Source organism: Neovison vison, chromosome 1 (genome assembly GCF_020171115.1).
Source record: "Neovison vison isolate M4711 chromosome 1, ASM_NN_V1, whole genome shotgun sequence".
Lineage (NCBI taxonomy): Eukaryota > Metazoa > Chordata > Mammalia > Carnivora > Mustelidae > Neogale > Neogale vison.
Window position 1 is genome coordinate 70,089,643 of NC_058091.1, and position 26,652 is coordinate 70,116,294.

At 39.3% G+C, this 26,652-nt stretch overlaps 1 protein-coding gene across 12 annotated transcripts in view; it reads left to right on the forward strand.

Moving 5' to 3' along the window:
• Positions 1–26,652, forward strand: part of EPB41L2 (erythrocyte membrane protein band 4.1 like 2) — a 213,463-nt gene that overhangs the window by 103,082 nt on the left and 83,729 nt on the right. The window lies entirely within an intron of this gene.

Consider the following 26,652-nt stretch of genomic DNA (forward strand, 5'->3'; position numbering starts at 1 on the left):
AGCGGAAGGACGGGCTGCCCTCACTGGTGTGGCAGCATAGTGTGTACCTTGCTGTGTTCCTATAAACTGGCCTGTCAGTTTTGCTTCAAAAAACAAGAAAACCTAGAAGAGGGTCATTTCTATTACAGACCATATTTCCTGACCCTTGCGGCGGGGCGGGAATCAGGACCAGGGTTCGGCTAGTTTGCTTGGGTCACGTGGGTTGGCAGGTGTTTGTTCTGAATGGACATTATATGGTTGGACTATTACCCTTGCCCGTAAGGGATTCGCTTGAGGAAAACCAGTAGTGCTATGTTGATTATTTCAAGAGCCACGCTAATTTCACCTTAACACTACCTGTTATTTTTTTTTTCTTTTTAATTCCGAGTCATATACAGATTTAAAATTAAGCTCAATTATTTAGTGTTATTTAATTAAAAAACACTCTTGATTTACAAGGCATGTAACTCATTAGCTTGGATGTGACCAAAACCAATATAATTTTTTAAATCGTCTTATACCTTATAATTTTGTCAGTCAGAAGAGCTTGTTGCTTTTCATAGCTAAGTTGCTTTATTTACAAGAACGTATGCTAATAGTTGATGTTCACTGAAGAACTGTGTCAGCTGCTTTCGTTGGATGAGTTCACATCGCACTTGTGAGACTGTGAGGTAGGTGTTGGTAGGTATTGTGGTGGGTATTTTCATTGTTACAGTGGGCAAATGTAAGGCTTAGAGAGTTAACATAACTTGTCTGGAGTTTCCCAGCTAGTTCGTGGGTGAGCCCGAATTCCAGAGCTGGCATTGTGATTCCAGACGTCATGGACCTGACCGGCAAACTAGTCTGTTCCATTTGCTACGCGTGGGACCTCTTTTGTTCATTGAAAATATGGTCTCTAAATAATCTTTTTTGAGGGTCTTCTCATCTATTTACATATTAAAGTTATTTTTTCCTCATTCCTTACATTCTTTCTTATTAAAAATAGAAGTTATACTTTACAGTGAAAGCATTCAGCTTGGTAAGATAGACCTATCTAGTTGAACAGTAGTTTATTATATATTTAAATGTGTATTAGAGTACAAGGTTGGAGGGTGCTAAGATGAATGGCTCCTAAGTCCTTGCCTTTTCTTTACTCATTTTAGTTATAATTATTCTGATATTTCATTTATTTCAAGAACAGGAGTAGCAAAAGAGGATTAAAAATCCTTAAAGCTCTGAGAGAGACAAGGAGGGGCGTGGGGAAGACTGCCTGACACTGTGTATCTGGGGGTGAGGGGACAGTAAGGAACACAATGGGTAGCTGGTCTGAACTTGACTCAGTTACATTTGACCACATGTCCCTTGTTTCTCCTACCTATCCTAGAAATTAGGGTGTCTAGAATATGAGAACCAGCTTGATATGATAACTTGACCTTAAGTCATTTATTCAAACCAAACTGAGGCCCAGAAACTGACTTCGTCTATAGAATATAAGATTCCTTAGGTAATTCAGAAGGTCCCTGCTATCTCTGAATCTCTTTGTATCACCATACCTCAAGATTTACCAATGTATTTTATGGTTTAAATCTATTTTTGTGGTCTGTCTTTTAAAATCACGATGTATGTAAAAACTACAAAAATCTAGGAAATAATTGACAATTCACCATAAAAATTTTAGTCAGATGTTCCCATGTTGCCATGTGTTTCAGATTTCTTTTTTAAGAACTAAAAACTTCAAGACTGCTAAAGTCTCCATCCCATCTCCCCTCTCTTGCTCTGTACATCTCTTTTTACAGCATGTAAATCTACTTTGTTTAACTGCTGTCTAGTTTACTGTGAATGACTGAATGAGTTTCTCCCTTCCTCCACGGAGGCTCCATTTCTTTTTGTAGTATACCAGTCAGTGCTTCAGTGAACATAATCGCTTACCTTGCCTTGTTTACTGTGCAAGAGTTTCTTCAGGGTGGACACTTTGTAGTGGAGTTGGGACATTGTGGAATTGGAATATTGATAGAATGAAGTTGTCCTTCCTTAGATTTCCCCAGTACTGCCAAGTGTTCCCCAAAGTGGTTGTGCCAATTTCAATTCCAGCCAGTATCCACCAAGGTGAATTTTTCCATTGTCTCTACTTATTTGTGTTGACTTGGTATTCATTCTGTATTTTTTAATGTAGGGTTTTTGCATATATTACTTTTAACTTTCTTTTATCTACTGTATGAGATTTTGTGACCTAGGTTATAAGCCTCATGAAGTTGCTTCCTTTTTAATATTCTCTGGAAAACTTTGGATAATTGATGGTTTATTTATTCTTTGGAGATGTGGTAGAACTCGCCTTTAAAACTGTCTCGGCCTAATGTAAAGAGGAGAGTTGTAGAGTGGGTCTTTTTGTTTTTGTTATTTTAAATCATTGATTTAAATACTGACAGTTTCTGTTTTTTCTTGAGTCAGTTTTAGTAATTTATATTTTTAGGGATAGCTCTCCATTTCCTCTAATTTGATACATTGGCTGGCCTGAGGTTTTTCATAGCATTGATGTCTTGTATATTCAGTTTTTATTCCATTTTTATGTCTAGTGTTATTTGCCTTCCCCCCAATCATTCTTCCTATAGAGTTACCCTTTTAAATTTTTTTTTTTCAAAGAAATAACATGACTTTGTTGTTTCCTTTTTTTCTTTTCTGCTTTGTAGCCTTTCCCCCCCTTTGCTCTTTATTTTTTCCTTGGGATTACCCTGTTATTTTTCTAGTTTCTTTCTTTTTTTTTTTTTTTTTTTAAAGATTTTATTTATTTATTTGACAGAGAGAGATCACAAGTAGGCAGAGAGGCAGGCAGAGAGAGAGAGGAGGAAGCAGGCTCCCTGCTGAGCAGACAGCCTGATGCGGGACTCGATCCCAGGATCCTGAGATCATGACCTGAGCCGAAGGCAGCGGCTTAACCCACTGAGCCACCCAGGCGCCCCTTTCTAGTTTGTTGAGTTGAATAGTCAATATACAGAATCTTGGCTCTAGCTTTCCCTTAATATCTCTTGTTGAGAGCACAAACTTTGAACATAGGGTTTTTCATTGCCATTCAGTTCTTAATATTTTTGCATCCTGTTATGGGTCATTTTCCTCCCCTTTTATCTACATGTACAAAATTTTTCCCCTTTTGCCATCATATAGTAACTTAAAATTTATTTTGACATTTATATTAATTGCACTGGATTTATTTTGGTTAGGGTTTGCCTGGACTATCTTTTTCCATTTCTTTGGTTTCAGATATTGTGCTCTTGTATCTTTGAGGAGATACGTTTTTTAATCCACTTTGAGAATTTAGTCTTTTTTTTTTTTTTTAAAGATTTTATTTATTTGATAGCACAAGAGAGGCAGCAGAGGGAGAGAGAGAGAGAGAGAAACAGGTTCCCCACCGAGCAGGGAACCCTGTGTGGTGCTCAGTCCCAGGACCCTGGGATCATGGTCTGAGCCAGACAGACTTATAACCGACTGAGCCACCCAGGTGCCCTGAGAATTTAGTCTTTTCACTGGTGAGTTTAGGCTGGGTATTTTATATAACTGATACGTGGCTGTATTCTGCCATCTAATTTTGGGTTGTCTGTTTTTTTTTCTTTGTTCATTGTTACCCTTTTAGGAATATTTAAGTGTTTTATAGTCACAGTTGACTTAATAAAGTCTGATATTAATCACTGTGCCACCCCCCTTTATTCCCTTCTGTTTAGCACTCATTTATTAGATGTCAGATCTCATTTTGGAATGGTACAACATAACATTCTTATCTGTATGACTGTTCCCTCTTTTATGACTTTGCTACTCATGGGGAATGTAGTTGTTGGGTTGCTTGAAGCAGAGTTGAGAAAGAATGAAAAGTTAAACGCACCAAAGTTTGCAATTAACCAAAGTTAAATTCACTGAGGCTTAACTTGGTTGCAAAAGCATAGGAACCTTTATTTTTTATGACTATATTAATGTACAGATTGTCTTTTCAGCTAATAAATGATTACTTAATATATCATTAAAAATGAACTTTTTTGAGAACGGTAGATAAATTTGAAATTAGTGTGTAGCATGTACGTGTTGAGTACATTTTTTTCTCATTTCAAGTAGAAGGAAAATGAAATGTGAGTAGGCTTCAGTGATGAGATCCCCCAGCAGATTTCATGTACCAGCATTTCACTAGAATTCTCAGCAGTGACTTTCTGACAATAGGCCATAAATCATCAATGTCATAGTAGCTCTTCTAACAATGCACATGTTTTAAGTTGTATTTCCTATTTTCGTTGATTCCCTTTTATCAAGTGCTTCTTCCCATTTTGGTTCTCTGGTTGCTTGCTTAGTATCATTAGCACGGGTCTGCCATGTGTCCAGCCTGCTGTTACTTCCTCTTAATATACAGCAGCAGGGCACAGAGGGCGGCCATCATGTGGTTTGAGTGCGCTTCTGTTTTCCTTCCAGCATTGGCCTTAGACAGCTCAAGTGATGTGCTGATGCTGCTTCTCTGTAGTTCCACAGCTCTACACAGGAAATCGGTGTCTAAGGACTCCTTGGGGAAGTATGTTGCGGGAAAGCATAGCTATTGAACTTGGGAGCACTCAACAATGTTGGAAATACATACTTTCACTTTATTTGGTTTGGGAGAAGAGACTTGTTTCCATCTGTTTACTGTCAAACATTCTAACTATCATGACTTTTTAGATGTGGTTACTCTTTTCCTTTTGTATGTACATGTACATACACATGTACATGTACAGATTGTAGCATCCCCTCTGAAGAGGGCCTGATCATCTTCCCTTTTAGGGCACCTACAACAGTGGAGTGAAGATGGTCTGTACAGGAGTCTCAAGGAGTTAGAATGACCTAACTTAGACCTTATAGAGTCAGGTGAGGTTCTAGAAAGCATTCCAATGCCAGGATGAGAGGATTCAGACTAATCTATAGAGCAACATTTGCTGGAGAGACATGGAAGAGGTTGGAAAGTCATTGGAAAGGAGGAGACAGCAAGGTCAGTAGTGCTGTTTAGATTTTAGAACACAGTAGGCAGCTGTGTGGCCATAGCAACTGCAGGAGGACTTTTTTTTATTCACTGCATCTGTTGAGATGTAGTCTTTATAGATAGGATTTCATCCATGTGATTCGAGCATTGGGAAAGTTAGGCAGTTTCCTGTTTGTGGTACCCATCAGTACCTTTTGTCAACAGAGGCACCCCTTTTAAGCCGATTTCATGCAAATGTTTCTGTATTAACTGCATTATTTTTCTTAAAGATAATTATGGAGATCGTATAGTTTGTGTCCTAACATCACCTGTTTTTCCAATTACTTCCTTAAGATAGGTGGCTAGATCTCCAGATGTCCATCTGTATCCCTATATTCCTTATTCTGTTCATTTTAGGCTTCTCGTTTCCCCATTTTTTTCTCCTGTGGGCCATCTGAGCCTATTCTTTCTTGAACCTCGGGAATTAAATGAATAAGCTTGCTCAGGGAACCAAGGCAGCTCTGTTTTCAAAAACTAATTATCTTTCGAGTCTGCATTCTTTTGAGATAACAGTATGTGTTGTTAAAAGTGGATTAAAATGCCCCACAAATACAGTATGTGTGAACATAAATATTGGATAGGAGGACATTTTTAGAGCATGATTCCAGGTAAGTGAAAAAACAATATGGAAGGGGCTTGACTGTAATTAATGTTGTTTTTGGCTTATGTAACAATAAGCTTATTGCTAAGCCATGCATTCATTTCGACTCAAGGCCTAGTCTGTGTTCATTTGTTCCACATCTTTGTGTGAAGTATTTTTTCATTGGATTTAGTGAAAATTACAATTTATATTTTATACAAATTTGTCATCTATTGATAATAAAAGATATCAAATTTTAGGGGGAAACTTTGAGGGTTATATTTTCTCATGAAGCTGCTATAATTTCTAGTCTTTGATAACATCTGTTTTTATCTTACTGGAATATTTAATGGTATGTGACAAGCTCCTCTAATACCAGACTTTGAATGGAAAGAGTTGTAGGGAGTCTCCTGGGTCCTGCCTGCATGTTCCAGAGACTCAGCTATAGGACTCCTGCGACACTCAGTGTGTTAAAACAGCGGGGTTCTTTCTTCTCAGGTCAAAACACAGTCAGACTTAGTTGAAGCCGTGGGTATAAAGTCAGGAGACCTACGTTTCCTTTTCTTTTGACTCTTCGGATGTCTACCGGCAGTCACTTCCTCTTTTCTATCCTCAGATTGCAAAGAATGAAAATACTTGCTTCCTCTGTTTCTGTGATAGAGTTGGTTTTACTACAGCTTAGAAAAAGCTGATGCTTTTTTTTAAGCCAGAGAATAAATGTGAAAGTTCCTGCACGGCTTTGGGAGCAAGAGTGAATGTGCGTTCTGAGTTAGAGCTGCTTGCATTTCCCTCTGGCATCAGAAAGTTGTGCCCACGTGTTGATTTTAGTCTGAGAATTGAGGGCATTGTTTCTGCCCACACAGGAATGCCAGTACCATTTTTTTCTTTAGTGCTATGAATAAGGCGATAAGAATGTAGGCTCTTTTCGGTGGTGTGATGATGATAAAAGTATTTATCAGAAAGTACAATGTGTCAAGGTTGACTTTTCTCATGTAGAGGACTGGTCTCCGAAGTCCAATTTGAGATCATTGCTTTCGAGTGGGTGTTATTTATTTACTTGATTGCTTATTCTGCTTTCTCTCTCCTAGGTGGTTTTTCAGACCTCTGGCACTGACCTTACTAAGTTTCTTAGTTAAATAGTTTTCACTATGTCCATACTCTGGAAGGATCTAGAAGTTGTCACACACTATACGCTCCCATAAAATGGTGTGAGATTCAAACAAATGTGGATTAGGAACTCAGGACAATTTGATTGGCATATATTATATGCAATATAAAATCCCAACAGCCAGTGGAATGTTACTGGCTGGCTGTCCGACTATCCCTTTGGCTTAAAAAAATTTAAGATGAGAATTCTTTTCAGTGACTTGTATTGAGTAAGTGGCAAGAGGCTACTGTGCCACGTGAATGGTTGAATCCTTGGTCTAGCTTGAGGAACGCTAGGGAGTCCCAGGAACAGTGCAGATCATGGTCTATTTATCAAACCCGGCTTTAGCTTGGTATTCAGGACTCTTTCAGGAATGATCTCAGACTGTCTTTTGATCTCTATCACTAGTGGATTCTCCCAGGTTTTCTCCTGCCAACCTAATTGGTCTTCTAATCAGGCATCTTCTCAATTATCAGAGTTTCTGATCAGAACATCTGTGCATTGTGATTACCTCTCTAGCCACATGACTTCTCCCCATGGTGTCATGTCCCAACTCTGTCTTCCCCTGAACTTGTTTGCACCATTAACTTGTCAATCAATCATGCACCAGCTTCTGAAAGAATCACTTGTGTTGGGTTTGAAAACTGGGAAACTCTTGATTTTTCTCCTGTTACTTCTTCATCTGCATTGTTTATTCCTTGGGAAAAGGACCTTTCTTCTCTCTCCTCATGGGGCATTAACACAGGACTTTGTACACTACTCATAGAAAGTAATCATTGCTTTATTTTTTTCTACTTTATTGCATGTGTCTAACATTTTCCTCCTTCTTCTCTAAGCTAAATGATCACACTTCCTAATTTATGTTACCAATTTTTCTCTCCACCCTCCAATTAGAAAAGATTTGGGTGTGCGTATAAATATGTGGGTCTCCTCCCTGCCCACCCCCTACACCCCTTATTGCTACTTCTGTCCACCATTGGCCTGATCTTCAAATAGTTAGAAATAGCAGGCTACCTTCTAATAGAAACACTTCATGGGCTTAAATGAATGAAAACAATTAAATTCCTATAAAAGCCTGTGAAATTGCTAGGAGAGAGCCAGGCAGAAGTGGGTAAGGGGTGGTTCTGGGCCTGTACAAGCTCACAGCCTGTCGGGGATGTTAGATTGCCTGAACACAGGACTATAGGAGTGCTTTCACTTACATGGGAAGTGCCGCAAGAGGTTGCTTGCTGGCTGAGTATACGCTGGGCTTGGAGAACAGATAATTAATACCTTATTCCCTGCCTCTCTTCACTAGTGCTACTCTTGAGCACACTAAAGAATGATACGGTTTTCATTTCCAGGCTGTCAAGAAAGCTACCACATGTTTTATCCTTCCTGTCTCCCTAACTTTTGGTTCCAAAAGCTGGAGGTTGCCCTTGGCATCAGTGGTATTTTGAAAGCATTAAATGGGGGCACTGGGAAGTAACTTCTCACCCTGAGTCACCATGCTGACATCATTTTGAAGGCAACCTCCAGCTCTTCCTGGCCCTTTCTCACATGTGATGCTGGGCAAAGCGAACTCTTTGGTCATTTACCATTTAGTATCAGGTAATACATTTTCACTGTAACCTGGGGGAGGTAGTAGAACAGGCACGAGGTCTTTGAATTATGTTTCTGTTTTGGAAGGAGAATTATTTGAAGGTTGAGTAAGATTAGAAATGGTGGGGAAGGTCATTTTCTGGATGAGGTTTGTACTTTAAAATCTGTTTTGATACATTTTTCTCATTCACTAAAATATATGGGGATTAAAAAATTTTAGCTCCTTGGGCATCTTGAGGTGGCTCACTCAGTTGAGCATCTGACTCTTGATTTTGGCTCAGGTCATGAGCACAATGTCTTGAGATCAAGCCCTGTGTTGGGCTCTGAGCTCAGCAGGAAGTCTCCTTGAGATTATCCTGGTAACATGCATGCACTGTGTGTGTATGTGTCTCTCAAAAAAAAATTTTTTTTTAAGCTCCTTGACAAGATTCATCAAATGAAGAAATGCAATGTTATTTCTCTCAGGCAATAAAAAACATAAAATATCTTTCGTTTAACACACTATTCAGAATCCCTCTGTTTTTGTTTCTTTTATTTTTAGTCACCTTTCTCTATTCTGAGGAAATTAAAGACAATGTAACTGCCTTGTGTTTCTCAACTGTAGAAATTCTGCTCTTTTCCTTGGTGATCCCATCTCCCTGTTGCCCCTCCCCCTCAAGCTTCCTCTGTGGGTATGTGTAGAGCTTGAAGGGGGTCAGGGACTTGGGATTCCTGCCTATACCTGTGATTATTTCACAAATGCCAGAGCCATTCATTTCATCCTGTTCCTTCCACAGCAGAATTCATACTTTGGTCCAGTAAAAACATGGACAGAAATGCATCATTAGTATTAGTATTTACAGTACCATATAATATAGTATACTAATATTTGGATCTTATAGGGATTGTATTCAATATAATGTCCTAAAAGCTGGTATATAAAAAGCACTGGATTAACTCTGAAAAAATTTCTTCATACAAGGTGGCTAAATGAGTCAAGCATTGATAAAGGATCTGTCAGATTGCTGTTTTTATGATTTGTTTCATTATGTTCTGCAACAGAGTTACACAGGGACTCAGAGAAAAGTTATGAGGAATATTACTTTTAACTTTTTTTTCTTTTTAAACTCTTATAGTCTGCAGAGTCACCTCCAGACAAAAGCTCCATTCTGCCTAGTCACGGCTACTCCTCACTGCGTTTCTTTTGTGAAATATGCCATTTTAACTTGTTTTGAGGTTGAGTCTGATTTTGTGCATTCCCTAGTTGTTTACATAGAGAGGAAAATTCATCTGAGTGTTCTGAGCTGTTCGTCATATTGATCATTTTTATATTTCTGTCAGCAGCAGTTTAAAGTGAGCCAAGTAAGAATGCTCTACTAAGCTGTTCTTCTGTCGCACAGAAAGCCTATATGAATCAAATGTCAAAATTCATTCTAAGCAAATAGTTTGCAGAGAATGTGCTAGCCTACAGAAGGCTAGCTTCTGGTTTTTGAAATAAGTACTGATGGACGTGGTACTTAGCAACATTTAAAAGAAGATACTTAAAAAATTTTTGGTTTGCTCATGTGGCTAGAAGTTTAATACTGGCCTCTCTTTAACAGTTTTTGTTACTTTTAAAGAGATGATACTTTTTCATAGATTCATGCCAAGTCCTGCTGTTATAGTGGGTAATAGAAAAAGTTAGACAAAAAGATGGTGCATTTTCATTTCTTAGGAATTATTTTAATTCCTGGCTTGCTGATGTCCTTTAAGGATCGTATGTCATTTTTAAGAAAAAGAGGAAGTTAAGAAAGTCATATTTGCACAGTATTTTACAAATTTGGTTTTAAAAATCATATTCATTTAAATACATCTTGTGTGTTCAGAAATAATTTTTGTCCCTAAATATTGATTTGCTTCCTACTTTTGCTGAAAAGATAAAAAGAAAAATGTAAGATATTTTGCCTCTCAAGCTGCTTATGAGTATTACTTTTGAGGATAAACTATACGTTCGAAGCTGAGAGTGGGACATGAGTGTAATTGATAAAGTACTGTTCAGGGTTAGAAAAATAACAGGAGTATCATGTTGTCATGGGCTGAAATTGGCAACTCCTTGCTGCAGAGAAAGGGATTCCTAGATTTTGAAGAATGAAATATTTAGGGGCGCCTGGGTGACTCAGTTGGTTAGGCGACTGCCTTCGGCTCAGGTCGTGATCCTGGAGTCCTGAGATCAAGTTCCACATTGGGCTCCCTGCTCAGCAGGGATTCTTCTTCTCCCGCTGACCTCTCTCCTCTCATGTTCTTTCTTTCTCTCTCTCTCTCTCTCAAATAAATCAATAAATCTTTGAAGAATGAAATATTTAGGAAAAGTCAGCAACACCTAGCCCATTACATTTTTTTTTTAAAATGACTTAACAGTAATATCCAAGCAGAAATATGGGGTTCTAAGACTAGATTTAAGTGCCTCCTTCCTCCTAGGTCAGGGATAGCTTGATAGTAAACCTTGGTTAGGAGCGATCCACTGTTGATAGCTTTGACCTGGGCTTTTCTTGGCTTGGCTCGAACTAGAAATCCTCCCAATTTACAAGTCAGCAGATCACCGGGGTCACTTCTGCTAAACATCACGGAGGAGGTGGGCTCCCATCCACACGAGAGGTTGCGAAGAAAATGTAAAACAGAAATGCATGGACTCGATCGCCCAGCTTTTTTCAGTCTGCTTTCCAAAATGTCATTGGCACGGATTCTGTTCCTTTTTTTTCCCCTGTGTCAGGATGGCGGAAAAAGTGAGTATTTGCATGTGTGCTATTGAATCATTTTCTGTTCTAACTAGCTTCCAGAGGGAGCAGAAGTAAATGGGTTATGTTTAATCTGCTGTCTTTAATTGGCGATCCACTTTCTACTTAGGAAAATTTGAGCAAGGAGCATGTTTTCTCTCTAGGATGAAGGGGCGGGGGGAGGTAGGCCATCGTCCTCAATAATAGCACATACACTTGTTGTCAGGAGACATTTGAGTTCTCTTGCCATAAAAAGACTTACTTTGTGGTAGTAGCTTTAGTAGCATTGGTTTTGGTATTTTGTTCACTATTTTCTCTCAGATGCCTTTTGTTCATTTATTTTCTTGTCTGATTATTTCCTGCAGGGGTCTTGCTAATCCATTTTATTCTGCACGTGTGTTTAATTTGACAGAATGGAGGTGGGTCAGAAATGGAAGGACTGGAAGGGTATTTTGAAAATGTTTTACAGTTTTTAATTTTTATTTATTTATTTATTTAAAAATATTTTATTTATGTATCAGAGAGGGAGAGGGGGAGAGAGCGAGCACAGGCAGACAGAATGGCAGGCAGAGGCAGAGGGAGAAGGAGCCCGATGTGGGACTCAATCCCAGGACGCTGGGATCCTGACCTGAGCCGAAGGCAGCTGCTTAACCAACTGAGCCACCCAGGCGTCCCTACTGTTTTTTTAAAATAGGTGTGATTCACTTCTTATTCATGTGATTTCGGTCATTATGTGTTATATAAAATGTGTGGTTTTGTTCACCAAACATTTGCAGACCAAGCATTGGGGATCCTGTTGGGGACTAGTCGGTCCCTTCATCCCTGGTTGGATCCTGGGTAGCAGAGGGCAAAGGCTGCCTTCCTGGGTTCAGGCTGGATTTCAGACTTCTTTCTAATAGTCAGAATCTGTTCTGGGTGTGGTGACTTGGGGAAATAACCAATGTTAACATTTCTATAAAGCTCCCCCCGTCCCCCACCAAGATTGATTGATTGATTTTAGAGAGGGGGTGAGAGGAGCCGAAGGAGAGGGAGAGAATCTCCAGCAGAATCCCTTCTGAGGGAGGAGCTCGGAGCGGAGCTTGATCTCACGACCCTGAGATCAGGACCTGAGCCAAAATCAGGAGTCAGACACTTAACCAACTAAGCCACCAAAGTGGCCCTCTATAAAGCTTTTCAATTTGTGGAATATTATCTCATTTTCCCCAGAGAAGTTGATGGAGGGAGGGTGAGCTGTTACAAAGCTCTACGTTGGTAGAGTAGTTCTCAAATTTAAAGTTAAAATTTGCTTCATTTCATTGTTTTGAAATCTGGGTATATCTTGCAATGTATGTCAAAAGAAACTTAGGTTACTGTCTTCCCCCTGCCTTGCTAAAGTCTTTCATAGTTCTGTAGAGATGATGATAATATTTGAAGTTTGCGGAGTATGCTCACAGTGTTGATGACCAGTAGGATGGGCTTCAACAAGATAGGATATGGGAGGTCATTCATTGTGTTAGGGTGTGGTTGGGGGCATACATGCATACATTAATTCTTTATTCACTGTACCCAAAGTAGTCAGGGAGAAGACAGTTTACTGATCCGTCCTATGAATCCGTCCTATGAATGGAATCATTAGAATGCCAGGAAGTGATTTACAGTGAAAGGTAACTGGCAGGAGGAATGTGTACAGTGATTGGTTGACTTATTCTTTTCTTCATAGAAAAGTCCTTGAATGATGCCAGGTAATAATCCTAAAATATCTTTGTGAGCATGAAATTCAGAGCAAGGGGTATTATTCATCACATAGTAACTGGTGTCTTCAACTCACTTGCAGCTTGGTCCAAAGACACTGTTGGTGGGTGAGTACATTTGCCAAGGTCAAGAATAATTCTGCTTTTAGGCCAGGTATCCTTCTTCTGAGTGATAGTGATAAAATCTCACTTTTTCTTATTCCTACTCCTCCCCCTCCAAGAAGCCCATTGAAGTCTGTATACAGGGATTACTCACGATCGTGCACACACACACACACACACACGCATGCGTGCACACACTTTTCTTTCTCCCCGCATCCCTCCCTCCCTAACATTTTAGGTATGCATTCTTGGGTCTCCTCCAGTCAGAACATTCACCCCTCATAGGTGTTGGTTTTACTTAGCATTACTTTTACTGGGAAACCCATCTCTAAGTTCTATTGGACACTGTACCGTGAACTTCAGTATTTCTAGTTGGGTGTGTTAGTCACCAGATAAATTTAGGATGGGAGTTCGTGTTGAGAAGAATGATTGGCCTGAAACTTAGTTGCCAGATAAACATATTGTTTCTGTTGGAGAAAATTTTGATTTTCAAAAAGATGTCACATGTCACTTTGCATTTTAGGGAAGAAATAATACAGGACAGCTTGGGGTTGACCATCTGGGTATTCGAATACATAGTGCAGAGAGGCACTGTAGAAGAAGTTTCCAGTTTATGAATAGTTATCTGTAAATGCCGTACCTCAGCAAATGATTTATTTGGAAAGTATGCTTTCCTATAGAGACAATGCACAAATGATTCCTTTTCCAGGTCGATTTGTGAAAGTCCATACCTTATGTTTTTTACCTGAATTCTGGGTGCTAAATCTAGGAGCAGGCTGCTAAAGACAGAATTTCTACCTCCCTTTCTTAACTCAGGCCAAAATTTTAAACCTCTTCCCCAACGCCCCCCCCCCCCCCAGATTATTATTTCTTGGTGTTCTTCTCCATTAGACTTTCTTGTTCCTACTTCCATGATGATATTACTCTTTTGCAGTGTAATTAAAAAAAAAAAAAGTGATGTTTCCTGCGTACTTTTTCTCCTTCTAGAATCTCAATTCCTAATTCCTCAAAGGTGGTAGATTTCTCAGCTCTTTAAGGAGAGGATCAGTGATTTGAGTGAATGACTTCAATGTGTGAATGATTGATTACCTGTACTGCCTTCTAAGAGATATTTGCATTTTAAAAGAAAGCTCTTCTCTCTAAAGAATCCTAAGTGGTAACATTTCACTACTGAAGCCAAGGCCTGAGGAAAAATTAAGGAGTTTGTGTGGGCGCCCAAAGGCTGAATTTGCAGTGTCTTTGGGTCGGTTGACTAAGGTAGCCTTTTGGGGAAGCATCCCTTAGAGCTGCTGGTCACCCAAACACTTCCCGGCTTTCTTGCTTCTGAATTCCTGTGTTTCTCTCTGATATTATCACAGTTTTTCTCCGTATATAGTTGAGTTGATTTATATGTATGTGTATTTTAAGTCAGGCCAAGTCTTGAAGATTCACCCAGCTCCCCCGCTCCCCACTTGGTGAACAAAGACCTTGTTGTCACTTTTTCTTTGGTTTTACTTTAGTTTGTTAGTCACCCATCAGGAATGAAAAACTTTTTTAATGCAAAAAAATGTCAAACTGAATGGAGACACTGTTGCCTCAGATCAGTGTTTAAAAACTGTGCTATCTCAAAATGAAACGCATTTTCTTTCTCACATTGCCCAGAAGTTGCTTGTCATTGAATTCAAGAATCAGAAATTCAGGTGGTGTGAGGTATAAGGAAATTTTTGTTGCCAAGAGACTCAAGACTCTCTTTCTGCATCAAATCCCGTTTCTCTCAGTTTCACAGCTGTCTTGAAGTTAGTATTTAAGTGATTAAGATTATTCTGCATTACAGCTTGATTTCCACTTTGGTCTGTTGTTTAAAAAAAGAAAAAATACCTTAAGCACTCCCAGCCAGTAGAGGTAAGAATAATTTCCTTGCGCCAGGTCTGTGATAACATTGGATCACATACGGTCTAGGGTCTGATGTATATCTTTTGTGTTTTTCCAGCTGGTGATCTTTTTATTTCAAATGTAGTTTCAGGTATAGTTGTTATTGCAGATGGTAAGGTAAATTGTTTATTAACAGGCTCTGTGAACCAGTCCTTTTTTAAAGGGTTTGAAGTGAAAACTTGAACAATCAATGCAGTATGCTGTGGGTCCTGGCTTTTGTATCTGAGCCTTTGAAGGGGAGGAAAGCGGATTATGGTGCTGTGGATGTTGGGATAGATTGAAAGCTAGTGGACTTGGGATATGAGGCAGATGGTCTCACTCCGGGAGAGGGAATCTGTTTGCTGACCTTTGTATTATATTGTCTCTTGGTCAGAATCCCTGGTTGAGCTTTTTACAAAGAGGAATACAGAGAATTTTTAGGGCAGTGAAATTACTCTGGATGGTACTGTAATGGCAGATACACGTCACTATACATTTGTCCATAGAATGCACAGCACCAAGAGTGAGCCCTACTGTTAACCACAGACTTGGGCAATAATGACTTTGTGTCAGTGGACATCAGTCATAATATAGGTACCTGGAAGGGGGGGATGTCGACAATGGGAGAGGGAACAGAGGTGTGGGGCTAGGCAATATATGGGAACTCTCTGTAAGTTCTCACTTTCTGTGAACCTAAAACTGTTGTAAGAAATAAAATCCAAGACAAAAATTAAGAAGACTACACATGCCCAGGTGTCCCCTTTCAAGATGCTGATTCGGTGGTTTGGATGCCAGGCTTGAATCTGTGCAGCCAGAGTTCAGAACTGCTTGGAAAGGCTGGAACATCCTGTCGGCCGGGCAGTCTGTGCAAAGCACCTGCTCCCCAGGGAGAGGGGCAAGTCATACATCAGCTCCTTGTTGAAATATTATTATGGCCGGCCAGGTAGTTTCTTCATCTAGTGGTAGGACAGGAAGTAGAGACCCACCACTGACACCGCAGGAGGTCTTGAGTGTCTGTCTGGGTCCACTTGACAGCCTTACCTCACTGATTTGTGGCTGAATTTGTCCGGTTAGAATTTGCTTTGAACTATGCTCTATATCCAGTAAGGGCTTGAAAAGCATTAGCTGCAGTTGTTATGTTTTAAAACCCTGATTGTTTTTTTTAGGATCCTACTATTTTTCTTGAATTCTTGATGCAAATACTAAAATCCCGTGCCATGGATAAATTCCTGGTAATATTTTTATATTTTATCGGTAATTTAGTGATTTAGAAGGCCCATAAGTTGAACAGATACCACTTATATAGTCACAATGACTTTGTTGTTTAGAGAACTTCCTTAGACTCCAAGCTTCAGTTAGTACCTTTACAAGTAAGAAAAAACCCCACAAGATTTAAAGACAATAATATACTTTGTCTTGAAATTTTGAATAAACCAATCCCTAGTGTCCAAGGCCTTCTTATTGGAAAGTCAGAAGAGAGACATTGTCTATAAACAGATTAAAAAAAAGAGCTCAAAGATAAATTCCTTTAGTGTACCACCAAAATAAATCAGAACTGTGGGAATAGAAATATAGTTGGATTTTCATAGGAGATATTGCAGGCTATCTGACTGCTAGTCACTTAGAGCAAATGGAGGTTGGGGTGATTCTTCCTCATACACTACAATACTGTTTCATTAAACTTTTATTACAAAAGGAAGGCATTTAAGGGACCGTGTTTTATGAACAGCTGAGTGACTGACAGATGTTATAACTGACAGGGGTGTCTATTATTTTCATCTGGTTAAAGCCAAAAAATAAGTAAAATTCCTTGTGTGGAATCTGTGTGCATATTAACATTTCATCAACAAATAGAGTTTGTGTAACAAGCTTCAAGACCCAGGGCTCTGGGGCTTTGGTAAGGTTTTCTGCATTCCCATTTTGGGCCATGGCTCTGGGATCCACTTTTGGGCCCCACCCGCACCCCCCAGCCAGCATGCTGGTGAGAGAAGCGGGCCTGCTCTGCATTGTGGAGATAGAGGTCCTCCCAGGGGTGCTACCTGGTCAGTGAGCGATTCTTGCGTCCTGAAAGCTGATGACAGCCTCTGGTTGCCAGAGATATAAACTGCAATCACCTTAGAGATACAGAAGGTGATTGTGAATGAGGGATTAAAGGTTCAGTGCTTTATTTTTTAAGGCTGAAAATTAAGCATTTATTTGCTTTGGGAGGAAAAAAGGCCATGTCTATAGAGTCGAGTTTGTGGTTGATGGTGTGTTTTGTTCATTTGTTTGTTTGTTTATAATATTGGTAGCAGGATTTTGTTATTTTGCTGTTTACCATACATTGTATAGATCAAACCTATTTTTCTATCTCATTTGTAATCTAAACTTACCTGGTAGCTTATGAGATGAATCGTGTGCTCAGTTAAGAATTCTGAAACATGTGGGCGCCTGGGTGGCTCAGGAGGGTAAGCCTCTGCCTTTGGCTCAGGTCATGATTTCAGGGTCCTGGGATCAAGCCCCGCATCGGGTTCTCTGCTCAGCAGGGAGCCTGCTTCCCCCCTTTCTCTGCCTGCCTCTCTGCCTACTTGTGATCTGTCAAATAAATAAATAAAATATTTAAAAAAAAAAAAGAAAAAAAAGAATTCTGAAACATGGACGCCTGGGTGGCTTAGTTGGTTGAGAGCCTGCTTTTAGCTCAGGTCATGATCCTGGAGTCCCAGGATCCAGTCCCGCACTGGGCTCCCTGCTCAGCAGGGAGTCTGCTTCTCCCTCTGACCCTCTCCCCTCTCTTGCTCTCTCTCTCAAGTAAATAAATAAAATCTTAAAAAAAAAAAAAAAAAAGATTTCTGAAACATGCTCATGTGCTCACTCTCTCTCTCTAGAAAAAAATTTTTAAAAGGCTGCTACTAAAACAAAAACAAATACTAGACCAGAAAAGACGTCATGATACCCTCAAGTAACTACATCCTGCAATAATTTTAAAGGAAACCCTGCATAGCCAGAACATGGAGGCTCACCTTTTTATTTCTAGCATCTGAAACTACATTATTTTATGTTGTTCATGTCCACATTGTGCAGAATTTGCTCCGTGTTTATCCTAATCCCCTGAATCCTGTGTAATGGAAAAGAAATAGAGATTTTGTAAAGACCTCTAAGAGGTTTTTTTTTTCCCTTTCTCTTTGTAGCCTTCTCTTGAAGGACTACTATATAAGAAAAGTTTCTTATACTTTATGGCGATTTATTAAAAAAAACCCTACATGCTACATAATCTTGTTAATGCATGTTTATCTGTGTGTGTGTGTGTGTGTGTGTGTGTGTGTGTTTATTTTCCCTGTTCACTAATGAAAAGGTTTGGAAACTTTTTCATTCTTACCAAAATAAAAAAGATACATATGTGTGTGTATATACATGTATGTGTGTATATTTGCACACATTTTATATATACATACATATGTATTATATATAATATACACACATCTTTTTGAGTAGCTGGAGAAACTTTTTCATACTTAATTCTTAGGAATAATCAGGGAAACTTAAAAATCTTTCTTTACTGTAAATGGTTTGTTTATTTCTGGAATTACATTTTCAACACACACACACACGCAATAATTGCATATGGTGTCTTCCTTTTTGTTGGGGTTTGAATGGAGTTAGGGACAGAGGTGTATCGACAGCTTACTCAGACTGGTAGGAAAAGAGTGGTCTGGAAAATGATGGCCTTACACTATTGGAGACCCCCTCTTTCCTCTTCTGTATGCTTTTCTTTGAGTTCCTCCACTGACATGACAATGTATCAGTTGTTGTGTTTGCTCTTTGCATACCTTTCTTTCCTTGGCCTTTCATATTTGCATAGTGTAGTTAGAGTGAGCGCAGAATACATAGCTCAAGGGCTGTCATGTATGGATCGCATTGTGCGCTTCCCAGCACCGGGGCCTCAGTGCACAATAACGACAGTGTGGAGGGGCCTACACGGAGACTGCGATGGCGCTTTACACAGCGCCAGTGGTGTGTGGCGCCCGCTGCAATCTGCCGCCTAAGCAGTTGCACAAATTCCTCCAAGTCGAGAGGTCTCCAGAAATGTCATGTTTTGGCCTCAGTAGCGAATGCCACAAATAACAGCACAGGCTCGGGGGACCTTGCTCAGCTTCTCGGATTCCAGCCTGCCTTTCTTTAGCTGGGTCTGCCGTGGATTGCTTTGTTTTATTTTGTTTTAGGTTTCCCACCCTTGAATAACATATTTCAAACCCATCTAAATTGTCTTGTTCTTTTTTCTCTTTGGGAGAGCTCTCATATATTATGTAGTTTTTTAGAGATGAAGAAAAATCTGATAACCTGGCAAGTAGACGAAAGGGCTTTTTTTTTGTTGTTTAATTTTTTAGCCCATTGATTTTTATATTGCTGGTCCATGCTATAGGGGGTTAGGGAGAGGCAGATAGGGGAAAAGAGATTGTAAAGCTTGTTGGTGTTTAATATAGAAAGATTTCTCTTGAAAGTGTTCTTGGCAAGTTTTATTAACCGTTTTATGATTTGGGGGCACCTGAGTAGCTCAATTGGTTAGGTGCTCACTGGGTCCTAGGATCCAGCCCCTGTCCAGGTCAAGCTCCCTGTTCAGCGGGGAGCCTGTTTCTCCCTCTCCTCTCCAGTTCCTCCTGCTTGTGCTCTCTCTCTCCTTGTCAAATAAAAAATAAAGTCTTAAAAAAAAAGTCCTATGGTATTGTTTAACTTGGTCTACATTATAAGATTTGCAGTTGACACAGATTATAGTCTGTAAAGATTCTAGTGTAAGATACAAAGCAGAGGTGTGCTTGCAGATAGCAAGAGGAAATAATAGTGAAGTTGATGTCTTAGTGAAGGAATGTAGTATCTATAAAACCTCACTGTCCCCTGCTGTATGAAGGTGGGGCATGGCCGGCTCTTAAGAGGAAGAGGCTGATTCGCTTTTCTGCTCTTGTCCTTCCTCTAGTTCTCAAGAAGTATTTGGAAATGTTCTAATTACTAAAAAGAGATTAAGTGCGACGTAGAATTATGAAGATAAAATGTAGGTCTGTGGCTGTTCTTCTCCCAGAAGGTAGTTGGCAGTGTGTTTGGTTTAGTTCCTTGAGTGTCTATGGGTGGTAGTCCATGAGCTAGATCCAGCAGATTGCGTAATACTGCTAGCCAGAGGCTTGAATTCTAGACTCAGCTCTCCCAGGTTTTTGGCTGGCATTGTGGCACCGAGCCATTCCATCCAGCGGATATATTTTGGCCTCCTAGTGAGCTGGTTACTCAATGAAATGCTGCCCTAAGAGATGTTAAAGTAAGACATACGTTGCTTAAAGAATTCGGTCTCCAAATGTAGTATGAAAAGGAGTAGAATATAAGAATAAGTACCATAGATGTGCAATAAAGTGCTTGAAAGAGAAGGATGAATATCGGGAGACTGGAATAGATTTCATAGGGAAGGAGAATTTGGAGATTTGTCTGAAGGTAGAGTTTCAATAGTTTGAAATAAATCAAGGAAAAAAAAGAAACCTAGAGTATATCTTGGTCAGTCCACAATCTTCTTTATCTGGCGCAATACCCCCAAAGTGCTGTGACAGCTAGTAGTACTCTATCTTAGGTGCAGATAGTAAAACAAAATCTCTATGTTTTGTTTGGTTAGCAAATGCTTATCTGTAGTCCTTCCCTGCAATAGAATCCAAATTATTGTAAAACAATGGTAATAGGAGAAATTTGCCAGGGTGCCTAGGTGGCTCAGTGGGTTGAGTGTCTGCTTTTAGCTCAGGTCATGATTTTTCGGGGTCCTGGGGTTGAGCCCTGCATCATGTAATTGCCCTGTGTCCCTGTGTCAGTCTCCTCACTCAGCAGGGAGTCTGCTTCTCCCACTGACTCCCCCTTCCCTGTCCGTGTTTCTTTCTCTCTCTCTCTCAGATAAATAAATAAAATCTTAAAAAAAAAAAGAAAGAAAGAAAATTGCCTTCCTGGATTGAAATATAGAGTACTAATGTTTATGGATATCACAAAATTCAGGTCTTCAAAAGAAATTGAGGAAATCAGTCTGAGAAGTAGGTTAAACTCTCTGTAACCTCAGTTTTCTCATTTGTGAAACGAGATTGGATGAAATAAGTGTGAAAGTTCTTTAATCATATTTAAAATCAGTTATTTTTAGAGCAACTCAGAAGGGTCCCGTGATTTCAGCTGCCTTTTAATGAATCCATATAAAGTGTCAAATATTTTATTAAACACTTTAAATACACCTCATTTAATTATCACTATTATACAAGGAGTATTTGTACTTTAGAGAGAAGAAACTGAGGCATGGTAAGTAACTTGCTAAGTAACTTGCCTCTGCTTACATACCCTGTTAAAAAGTAGGGCTCTCAATTCAGATCCAGGTCACAGCATTTTGCTGCAATATCTTTCCTAGTATAGTTGAGAATCCGTGATTGTTCTGAAAGGTGTGGTACACACAAGAATCTGGAGGGGATGGGGGCTCCTGGGTGGCTCATTTGGTTAAGTGACTGCCTTCATCTCAGGTCATGATCCTGCATCGGGCTCCCTGCTCAGCAGAGAGCCTGCTTCTCCCTTTGCCTGCTGCTCTGCCCACTGGTGCTCTCTATCTCTCTGTCAAATAAATAAATAAATAAATAAATAAAATCTTAAAAAAAAAAAAAAGAATCTGGAGGGGAAAAGGAACAATTTCTACTGGCATACCCCCCACATCTTTCTATATTACAATTATGAGTTGTGTGTTGGTTCCCCTCCCCTGAATGATGAGAATTAGCCTTTGCAGAGTATGTTGTGAACAGAGTGAAGGCAAAGAGAAGTTGGGAGCCATGGGGTTCATATTGCTGACAGAGCACACGCAGGCAAGTTTGATTAGCAGATAAGTTCTTATTATTTAATGTTATTACATTTTGTATATAGTATTTAATATGGGATAATCGGGTATATTTTCTTTATAAGAGAAGAAGAGAAAAAAATTTATAATTTTTGAGTTAGCGTCCAAAAGCAGATCGGTTTCAGGTGGCTTAAGAGTAACTTCTCTGGGTATTTTGTTATAATTTACTTTGGCCAATCCTTATTGCTTAGCTTATGTTTCTTTCCCTCTTGGCTTGATGGCTTTGCTGTATTTTTAAAAATGTCAAAACCTTTTGAATGTTAGTGAGTCAGAATAATAAATAGTGGAAGAAAGTGATTGTAGAGTACTAGATTTCATTTTATGTGGCTAGAGACCCATGCAGTTTCCTTAATTTGAGAGTTTTAAGCATTAATTAGCCTTTACGTCTTTAAAAAAATTTTTTTTTAAAGATTTTATTATTTTTAGAGAGAGTGCTTCTGTGCACATCAGCAGGGCAGTACAGAAAGAGAGGAAGGAGAGAGAGAGAATTTAAAGCAGACTCCTTGCTGAGTGTGGAGCTGGATGTGGGGCTCGATCTTGTGACCTTCTGATTAAGACCTGAGCAGAAATCCAGTCACATGCTTAAGTGACTGAGCCACCCAGGCGTTCCCATTACATCTTTTAATATTGCCTCTCATGTGTTTTCTGTACCGTTTTCAATTAGAGGTTTTTTTAAAATAGTTTTTTTTAAGATTTTATTTTTAATTAACCTCTCCATCCAACTCGGGGCTTAAAGTTACAACCCTAAGATCACGCGTCCCATGCTCCACTGATTGAGCCGGCCAGGTACCCCTTCAGTTAGAATGAGGAGGTCTACATAGATTACCTTAGAATTCTGTCCTCCATGTCTGAAATTCTTTCATATTTTTCATCTTTCTTTGCTGCATTCTGGGTAGCTTTTTAAGATCCATCATCCGGGTCACTGGTTTTCTGTCTGTGTCAAACTCTGTCCATTTGGATTACAACTTATTGTTAACATGTTTTACTTATAGATATTCTATTCGGTTCTTTTCAGAATCTGATTTTTCATAGTTATTTCTTGATATTATATCATATTCATTTATTTCTTTAAACAGGTGAAAGTGTTCTGTACTTGAGAATTCCATTATCTATAGTCTCTGAAGATCTAATTCTGATCCTGTAATACTCAGTAGTAGTGATGGGTTTCCTTGTGCATGCTTTGATTATTTTGGTTATATTTCTTGGGATTTTATATTTGGGAATCATTTGCTTCAGCCCAGACAGCTGGACACATTCAATTCCAAATCAGTTTAAACCAAATTCTTTTTTTTTGAGATTTTTGAATCAAAAAGATAATGAGTAAACTGTGTGTGTGTGTGCATGCACACGTGTTTAATAAATCATATTAATAGTAATAAGAAATGTTAACGCCAGTCTCCAAAACTGCTTGGCGGGCCAGATAATGGTAATTTTTTTTCTCCTTCATTTCTTGAGAAATGGTTTGTAGAACAGTAATTCTGATGTAGAGTAAGTTAGTAAGCAGTGTATTAAAATAAGATAGTGCTTTATTTAGCCAAATAATTTGGGGAAACGTCAGGTAAACAAGTTTTTTTTTTAAAGATTTTTTATTTATTTATTTGACAGAGAGAAATCACAAGTAGACAGAGAGGCAGGCAGAGAGAGAGAGGGAAGCAGGCTCCCTGCTGAGCAGAGAGCCCGATGCGGGACTCGATCCCAGGACTCTGAGATCATGACCTGAGCCGAAGGCAGCGGCTTAACCCACTGAGCCACCCAGGCGCCCAACAAGTTTTTTTCATCATAGAACTTCTCAGGATATCTTGCATGCAAAACAGGAAGTTCGATGCATAATAGTTAAGCAGAATTTTTCTTTGTCCCACTCTTACTTTCCTTTTGGGGGATGGGAGATATACATGGAACATCTCATGGGACTAGTGGGACCAGTGGAACATGCTTGCTGCTGGAAGTCTGCCTCCTGATACCCTTTGCTTCTGCTTATTGCTTTCTCACTCTCTTCACCTCTGTGTTTATACCACTCATCTTGTATTTAAACTTGCTGAGGGAAGATGTGATTGTATGTGATAATCTTTATCCTAGAGTAAGATATTGTCTTTGAGTAGAGCTATTGTATGAAGCTATATTATAGGTCTTTGGTTAGTATTCTTTGGACCAGTTGGACCAGGTCTCTAGTTATTTCTAGAGAGGTAGATTCATAGGACTTTGTTTTCCCTTGGGGAACTTCCTTTTTATTTTCTGTCATTCGACTGTAAATTTTCCAGGACCATCTATGTCTTATTTATCATTGTTTTCACGATGTCTTAACAAGGGAACTAAAACACATTAGTTGCTGGATCAGTCTGTGTGGAGCCTTTCAGCTTGGCAAGCTCTGGCAGTCTTCTGAGAGTGGAACAGTATACCTGGCAGGCATTGTGTATGGCTTGTCCATTATGGATGGTCATTTTTCTCCCTCTTACTTTATTCTCCAGTATCTTTTGTAGAGAAATTGGCTCCATCAGACTCTATAAACATCCAAAGTGAAAAAGAAGTTCTTTTGAATATGTTCTTTCTCTGCCTTGTGATAGAAGTAATTTCCTTTCAGATTATTTCAGATGCCACAGTCTTGGTGAAGCTGTGTTTTTTCTCCGACCCCGTTACTCATCACTTGGTACTTGTATCTTTCAGTACCTGCCCCACGGTATTTTTGCATTTTTATCTTCCAGCCAGACTTTGAGTTCATGGAGGGTGGAGAGGTTGAATGGAAGCTTAAGTAATATCTGTGTGCAGTTAAGATCTAATCAAGCATTTCAAATTCCAGTTTCCTGGAGAAGGGGAGGAGAGAATATTAGAGAAGCAGTCTGAGCCTCTAGAAGATACTTTGGCATTTGTTGGATGTGGACTAATGAAAGAACAGTTGCCAACAGGATTCAGCTGGCCGAGTAGGGCACTTGATTTGGCATGGTGAATGTACTGTCTCATTGGGCAAATTTGGCCCTCACAGTGAGCTGTGAGATACTTGTGATTTCCTTTTACAGTTACAGAGACTCAGTAGCTTGCCTATCATCACACTTGTGTAGTAACAGTAAAGTGCCTACAGGCTGTTGAATGACCAGGGGACTGGGTCTGACTCCACCCCCTGTGCGGCTGCCTCTGGGATGCCCAGCACACCACCGCCCAGTTGTGGTGCTGAGCTTTGTGCATGTTTCCCCCTTAGTCCTTTAGGGGAATTCTCTCCATGAGAGCATGTTTCTATTTTTGAAACTGAAACCAGTGAAAAAGTATGATTTACTAATAAAGTTTCACTCTGAGCCTGTGTTGGAATATGTTTTCTCTTTGGACTGAGGTAGATGTATTTTCATAGACATTTATTATCTGAAATATCCTTTTTACCCTAATTTCAAGTTGTGTTACCGTAAAATAGTATGACTTTCCTTTTGATTCCGTGACATTTCTTCATGATATCTACAGCTAACTGGTTTCAGTAGTTTGCTCATTTGAAAGTAGTTGTCACATAGAGCAAGACATTTTTAGAAATGGTAAGTTTAGGAACTTTATCTGATTGAAGTTCAACTTCTTATATTAGCTTCTGCTGAGTTTTTAGTGTCTTTCAAAATAAGACGTTAATCTCTGTTTTATAGTAGATAAAATGTTCCCTGCGAGTCCTTTGTATCTCGTAAATGCATGGGGGATGATGTCCAAGTAGATAGATGTGGTCTAAGCTGTAGCTGACTGCTGTCTTTGCCATCTCAGATAAGGAAGGTTCCTAACTACAAAGTGGATGCTGAAATTGTAGCTAAGGTCAGTCACTAGAAGCCTGAAGAGGTGAAATATCATCTAATTAAAAATAAGTCTGTTACATATAGTACACTACCCAGTTGAATCAGTAAGCATTTTTTGACCACCTGTTATAATGCGCAGCTTTCTTGTCACTGGGCATTCAGAAGTGAACAAGGTTGTTGAAATTCATGTCTGAGAATTCACTAATTCTATCTTAAATTCTTGATTATCTCTAAAATATTCTTTGAGGTGCCTGGGTAGTCAGTTGAATGTCCTGCTCTTGATTTCCACTCAGGTCATGACCTCAGGATCACAAGATTGAGCCCTGTGTCGGGCTCCATGCTGAACGTGGAGCCTGCTTAAGATTCTCTCTCTGCACCCCTTCTCTGCCCATGTATGTGCACATTCTCGCTTTAAAAAAAAATTCTTTAAAAAAAAAAAAATTCTTTTATTTGCAAGCATATCTCTTCACATCTATTCCAGGTTCCTATAAAAAGACCTTAGTTTTTACTGTATGTTTTAAGAAAGCCAGCCATCATGCTTTGAGTTCCCTTCTCCTCATAAAATTAATTTAAGATACCTCTAAGCTCAGAATTTTAATTATATAGGTTAATAATTGCATGCAGATCAAATAATGAAATTGAGAGCCTTTCACTGTAAAAGCTTAAACCAAAAATCTCATGTAAGTGAAATCAGTCACTTTTCATGTTATAGAGCTCACCAGCTTCTAATAATAAGAGCCAATATTGATTAAGCCCGGTATGCCACCCACACTGTTCTAAGCTCCTTGGATGTCTTATAGCTCACTTAGCACTCACTGCTCCCATGGTGCCATCTGTTCCTCCATTTCACAGATGTGCAAATTAAGGCAAGTAGAAGTAAAGTGGCTTTTCCTTGGCCACATAATTTGTTAATTTGTCAAGGTACAGTGCTTACTATGTTGAAATAATCTGTCTTTTTATCCTTCTTCCCTCTACTGTTTGGTATAATATTATTCTTTTTTTTTTTTCCTAAGAAACATTATTATAAAGGGTACAGTAATGAAAGTTCCAGATTATCCTTTGCCTGTCTTTCAGACACGAGTTTTCCACCTCTGCTTCCAAGAAGCCTAGGAAGAAAAAGCTAGAGAGAAACCAGCCCTTGAATTGAGTTTCTCTGAAACTGCCTTTTGCAGTCCCTTATCAGAGTTGTACTTATTTGACATTAAATGTCCTTCATATCTTATTGCCTTGTTTAAGATACATCTGTGAGAGACATTTATTTCCACACAGTGGATGAATGAATGAGTATC